Below are 6,621 nucleotides of genomic sequence, written 5' to 3'. Positions count from 1 at the left end.
ATCACACTTACACACACACGCATACACTATCTGTGTGTAGCAGATGGACTACAGAAGAATTGTGTGTTCCATGAATAACATGCTTTTATGTATGTTTGCATCAAGTGTGTGAGTCCAGAGGGAAGTGTGCAAGGTGTAGCTCATCCTTAACGTGATGGTGAATGGTTTTTCTTTCCCTCCAAGGCTGGACTCACACACACACACACACACACACACACACACACACACACACACACCAAAAAAAAATGCATATTCTCACTCCTCTAGTAATCTCATCTTGTCTCCTCCTCTATTTATGTGCGTGTGTTTTATATGAAGACAGACAGACACACACACACACACATGTCTGTATTCACTGCTCTGGGAAACCATTAGTGTGACCCAGCCTTGATTATTTATTTATCAGTAAGGCCAACAGAGTAAAGTGAGGTGAGAGCAGGACTGGGGTGGGATCTTCATTTATAAAACTGTTGTTTGACTTCACCACAGCCGATGTTATAATTTCTAACAACGTAAACAATAAATGCATAAAATGATGCATAAAATCACATTTGTGATATTGTGAAACTGTTAAGATGGTCACTGACAAAAAAGTCAGCTATTCTCAGATGAACCATAAAACTACTTGATAATTTCACTTGTGTATTTGTAAAGCTTTCTTTGAGGATAAGACATGTATTGCAGTATATATTATTATAATAATTATTATAATTATTATTATTATTGTATTTTTGTGATTGGTACTGGTAACATTTAGTTATTAAAACACAAACACTGACATGTTTGTTGTTTTACCACATATTTTAAGTAGCGCTAATATCAGTTTGTTTTTTGTTATTGTTGGTTTTGTAGTGATATGACAGCATATTTATATAACAATAAACTGTATATTGTTTCTCCTCCCATAATACATAATTGATATATTTACACTATAAAATTATTTTATTTGAACATGCAGGAGCTCTACATGGTGTTAATCTGATCTACCACAGTCACTTTTGTAACTCTTCTTGGTGGTGCTCATCAAACTAATTCAGCGAATGAAAGTTAACTAACTTACAGTAGAAGGAGCAACTCACACTGGGACAAATGCAGACAGTAGGAGGAAAAGCAAAGCAGATAGTGCATTAAAGGACCATACCACAGAAATTATGAAGGTTACCGTTGACTTACTGTTATCAACTGATGAAGCTGATGACTGCACCATCTTGAAACCTGGGTTGGGATTAAGGGATCTGCTTTGCATCCTTTCTGCATTTACATATGTAACAGAACCTTCTCTCACCACAGTTAATACCCCCCATGTTGCCCATTTTAATTGTGGTGTTCCTCAAGGCTCTATCTTTGGTCCACATTTGTTTTCAGCTACCTCTCAGCCAGATCATTCATAGCCATAATATTTCCCAACTCAGCCATGCAGGCACACAGTCATATGTCCCTCTGCTACATGGTGCTAATGTGATCTACCAGACTGTCAAACAGTCAGAACTCACTTCACTGAATCCTGCTGATTCTGGATGCCTGGATTTTTAACTGGCACCAAGAAATATTAATATACTCCAGGATAGCAAATTAACACAGGCTGCCTGTTAAAAATTTCATCTGCTTTAAAATCATTTAAATCTTTTAAGCATTAAATGGTAATGCTCCCAATAATATCAAGGAATTATTAACCCTTCTTGTACCTGGGTTCTTTCTTAGATCTATAAATGGAGGTCAAGAAGGGTCACAAGAAGTTGAAAGGGTTACAGAGAAAACTCCAACAATCAGATGACCCCACTGTAAAGTAACCACTTGGCAACAGTGGCAAGAAAAACTCCATTTAACAGAAGGAAACCTCCAGCAGAACCAGGCTGGAGGAGGGGCAGTCATCTGCCATGACCAGTTGGGGGGTTAAGGGGAAAGGAGACAGGACACTGTCAATGCTATGTTAAATGAACACAGCATTAACATAGCTTTAAACTGCTTTTGAAGCAGTTTAAAGTAAAGAATAAATAAATAAAAATTAATAAACAAAACTAAATAAATAATTAATAATGTATGCTTCCCTGATGAGGTGGAACAATTGCAGAAATAAACGATTCATTCATAGCACACATTTTTATTTATTTTTTTTTATTGGGTCATCTTTAGCCTGGAGGTCAGCAGCAGCCACACCACACCGAGAGGAGCAAAAAAACCAAAACCAAAAGACGACAACAAAATCGGTGCTCTTCATCTCCTCTGACCACTTTAAAATAAATACACGTCAACACCATCTCCACAGTTAGTGTTAACACCATTGTTGCAACCATTTAAATAAATATCCATGAAGCAAAAATGGTAACGAAACAAAGTGTGAAGAGTGTACTGTTCCATTTAGAATATATTCACTTAAGATAGATTTCTCTATATATTTGTTTCATATACTCTCCTTAAACTCTTTTGCAACATACAGGATGCCAGTTTGTACCAAAAGCGATGCTTGCTAAGACACGAGCGGAGAAGTGTAGTGGTTATAGTGGCAGCCTGCGTACGTACAGCATCAGACAGGTTCACACATGAGCTCCGGCCCTGAAGGCAGAATGCTGAAAACATTTAGGATTTTAAATTGGAGCACTTTATTTGTACATATAGATGCACAAATGATTTTTAATAGGAGTGAGGTGTGGAGGAGTCACTGTATTAATTCCCTAAAAGAACAAAAAGCTGAAAACAATAATAATAAAAAAATAAGTTTTGAAACCACAACAGCAGTCCTTTATTTCTCTTATTAACTAAAAATGGTACTTTCCTCAAATTTACTGATGCCAGTGCTGTTTCTGTTGCAATTATGTAGGTAATTAGCTCTTATTAGCTTTTATCTGAGGTTTTTAAAATGTACCAAAAATATATATAAATAAATAAAAGAAACTCATCAGATGTTGATTTGACTCACACCCCACCCACAATGCAGTGCTTATGCCTCCATGTGTATTTGTTGTACATACAAAAGACTGCATACTGAAGAGATTATGATTGGATAGTTGTCACTGCAAAGATATTAAAGTTACTCTGAACACAGATGTAACACAATTAGCTAAAAAAAAAAAAACAAACAAACAAAAGAACATGTGCAATGTCATCACACTCAGATAGAAAACAATCCAGACAGAAATAAATGTTCTCCAAGTCATCTCCACAAGCACCAAGATCTGACTGAAGTCGTTCAGCCAGGGTAGAGGAGACAGCGTGTGCATCTGTGTGGAAACCCGTCTGCAGCCATGTCCACAATGATGCAGCTGAATATGAAATTGTTTCCATTTTGAAAGTTTTACACTCACACTATTGTTTTCAATCAAGCTTTTGAAGCGTTGTTGTTCACAGAGCTGCATGCAAGGTAGAATGTGCCAGCTATATATCAAAAACGGCTCCCATGACAAGCATTTGTCAGCATTATTTATTTTTGAAAAGCTCGTTTTCATGACACTGGTATTTTTCAAGCAATTTCTATTTCTTCTCTTTTTTTTTATTTTTTTTTAAGCTAAAACTCTCAATTGTGATGAAATGTCAGCTAACGTTTCAGATTCATTAGCATTAAGGTGGACATGTCAACCCAGGTGACTTGCTTAATAGATATCAGTTATGTAGAGTTTTTCTTTGTTTGTTATGGATACCAATGCTTCTAACAGTAATAACAATGGAAAAAGTTGCATTTAAAAAAAAATGGGAGAGAAGGTCATATTTAATCTGAGTGTGTCCTCCACAGTTGCCAACCCATCTATCAAAGTGGAGCCTGTGACGAGACCAGAAACATTTAGGGTAACATTTATACTTAGAATACACAATGCACTGAGCAGAATGCCTACACACATTTAAAGAGGACCTGTTACACTTTTCTGTCGCACAATCCCTGTAAGCTCAGACTTCAGACTGCTCTAAACACACCATTTTTTTGTTTTTCTCTTGACTCTGTATGATGTCAGTATGAGTGGATAGCCTTAATATGGTCACCAAAGCCCCACCCACTTTCTATTCAAATCTTCTGTTTGCGACACACAGCCAATCAAAAGTAAGTTAAAGATAAGAAGAGTAAAAACAGCTTGCTGACGTCAAGGGCTGCACCACAGCCTCGTATAAGAGAAATTATTATTTTAAACTGTGATTAATGCAAAGAAATGAGCATAACAGGTCCTGTTTAAATTTACTCTTTAGCTTGACACTACCCTATTACCAGTAGTTCAGTCAGTTTACAAACCCCTGACAAGTCCTGAATTTCCTCCATTCTAGGCTGTAAAATGTTGTTAGCGCAGCTAATGTTTGAAGTGTTTACCTGTTCTGTGTGAAAGTGCCTGCCATCAACAGTCTTCTCCTGTCTGCACCCACTGCCTCGCTTTCCTCTTGTGGCAATAATGACAGTTGCTACTTAAAGACATTCATAGATTGAGTAAAGGAAGATTTTTGGATTGTCTGTTTCAGAAATTAGCAAAATTCCTCAACCAGAAGCATTTAATTGTTAGAAGCTCTTTCTTTGGAGTAGGGTATTTATTTTAAATTGAACTGAACTGCTCTGTGTAGCAAAAAGCAGCAGTGACTGTAATGTATGTAACTATAATTTCACTGGATCTACAGTATACATCTCTTTGAAAAGGATTGTTGGGGGGGGGGGGGTCAAAAGAGGTTATTTAACAATATTAATATCAGGTATTAAAAAACTGATGTTTGAATTACTGTCTGTTGCCCTAAAAGTTCCTCAGTATGGCCTCTAAACAGCTAAATGTTAACAATAATGAAATATAGCTGTAATAATATCACAAAATAAAGCAGAATAAAAATAGTTTTACAGTTAACAGCCCATATTTACATATAAAAATATAACAAAGGAACATTTAACAATCAGGCAAGTGTGTGTCTGTGCTTACGTGACTTTGTGACACATACATAAAGTCCATTTTCATCCAAACATGAACACACGTGCTTAAAACATGTACATGTGCACGCACCAGCAAACATACACGCATACCTGCCATTGTGTTATTTGTTTTTTGTTTTTTCCCTAAAAGTGCTCCATGTGTGTTTTACATCAACACCTGAAGTCCTAAACAACCTAAAAAAAATATCGCACTGCTTTTTTAAATTTTTTTTTCAGTATGCATGATCTCCAAATGGACTTGTCAGCATCCTCTGTTACTTTTCGTTCATCCAACAGCTCTCTTTTTCTTTTTCCTCTTAGCATCCCTCTCTCCTCACCATTCTGTCTGTCTGCCAAACACCACAACTCTACTCATCCTGTCCTCTCTCTTTCCTCCCTCCCACACTCCATTCTTCTCCAGGCCATTAAGAGCTATCATGGAGCTAATTGCCTGTTTGATGAACTCTCCATGGACCTGGAACTCAAGGCTTTTAGCCGTCTGAGCTTAAGAGGAGAGGCGGACGAGGCAGTAGGGATATAAAATGTGGTATGGGTGTGTAATGTGCCTTGTGTTTGGCTGCTTTTGCTGGTTTGGTTGCTTTTAGGGTTGTTTTGATGAGTATTAGGCTTCTTAGCTTTACTGCTAACTAACAGAATATTTGAAGTTTTGTCCAGAGAGGGGGGACTTGATGAAATTTAGAAAGAGTGCATGTTTTCCTGTTTAATACAAATATTAAAAATGAAAATCAAATACATTCCAACAAAGAAACCAAAATAAAAAGAAAAAACACTCAAATATTTGGGTCCTGGCTTGCTTCCTTTTTGTGTGTGTGTGTGTGTGTTGTGGACATTACACAAAGGACAAACATTATAGAGCACGGAGCCAGAGGACTTCAAGGATGGCTTTGTAACTCTCCTGTTGGACATCTAGACAGACATAAATGTAATCAGCCTTGCAACAATGCTCACAAGGTACTTTCAGTGCTCGGGTTTCTAAACAGATTTTATGTTAAACTGTTTCATTAATGTTGCACACTCAGTTTACAAGGGAGCAAATAAAAACAGTGAGTTAAGAGTTTTGTTTGAGGTAACTGGATTATTAGAATTTGTTGATTTGATGATTGCATGGTTCCAGTCAGTCCATTACACACTGCCAGGGTGTTAAATACTGTCATTTTGTCAAAACTACTGTTTTCTCACAGATATGTACAATGTGTCCTTTGGTGGTACTCCTGTGATACATCTTGGTCATGGCTTGTCTCATATGAATACCGGTTTCGATACACTGGGTATTTCAAGGGGTATATTTGAACCTAACCACTCCTAACCAGACAGTAAATGTGAAAAAAAAAAAAAACAAAAAAAAAACCCACAATGAATGAAAATTGCATTAATCAAACAAAGTGCAAAGCACAAAACAGAACATGAACTGCTGTCTCCTGGTTAAAAAAAGTTGTAACTTGCTCCACTGCCACCTAACTCCAAATGACTTTATTATTCTTTAAAAGAGGCCCCTTATTTCTCAGCATAGAGCGTTACCTCGATTGGTACGTCAAGGCACTGGCACCAAAGGAACCCTTGTGCATATCTCTGCAACGGCATCATGGCAAAAGGACAGTATTTGATACCGTAGGATGAGCATGCATTGGTCCACCACTATTATAACCACTCTGGCACTTGAAAAGTACATTTTACTATGAACTTTTCACCTTATTAAAAAGCTTCATTGTGTGTTATTTTTTCAGCTAAGT

This window comes from Archocentrus centrarchus, chromosome 14 (assembly GCF_007364275.1).
Source record: "Archocentrus centrarchus isolate MPI-CPG fArcCen1 chromosome 14, fArcCen1, whole genome shotgun sequence".
NCBI lineage: Eukaryota > Metazoa > Chordata > Actinopteri > Cichliformes > Cichlidae > Archocentrus > Archocentrus centrarchus.
Note: the sequence above shows the minus strand (reverse complement) of the source record.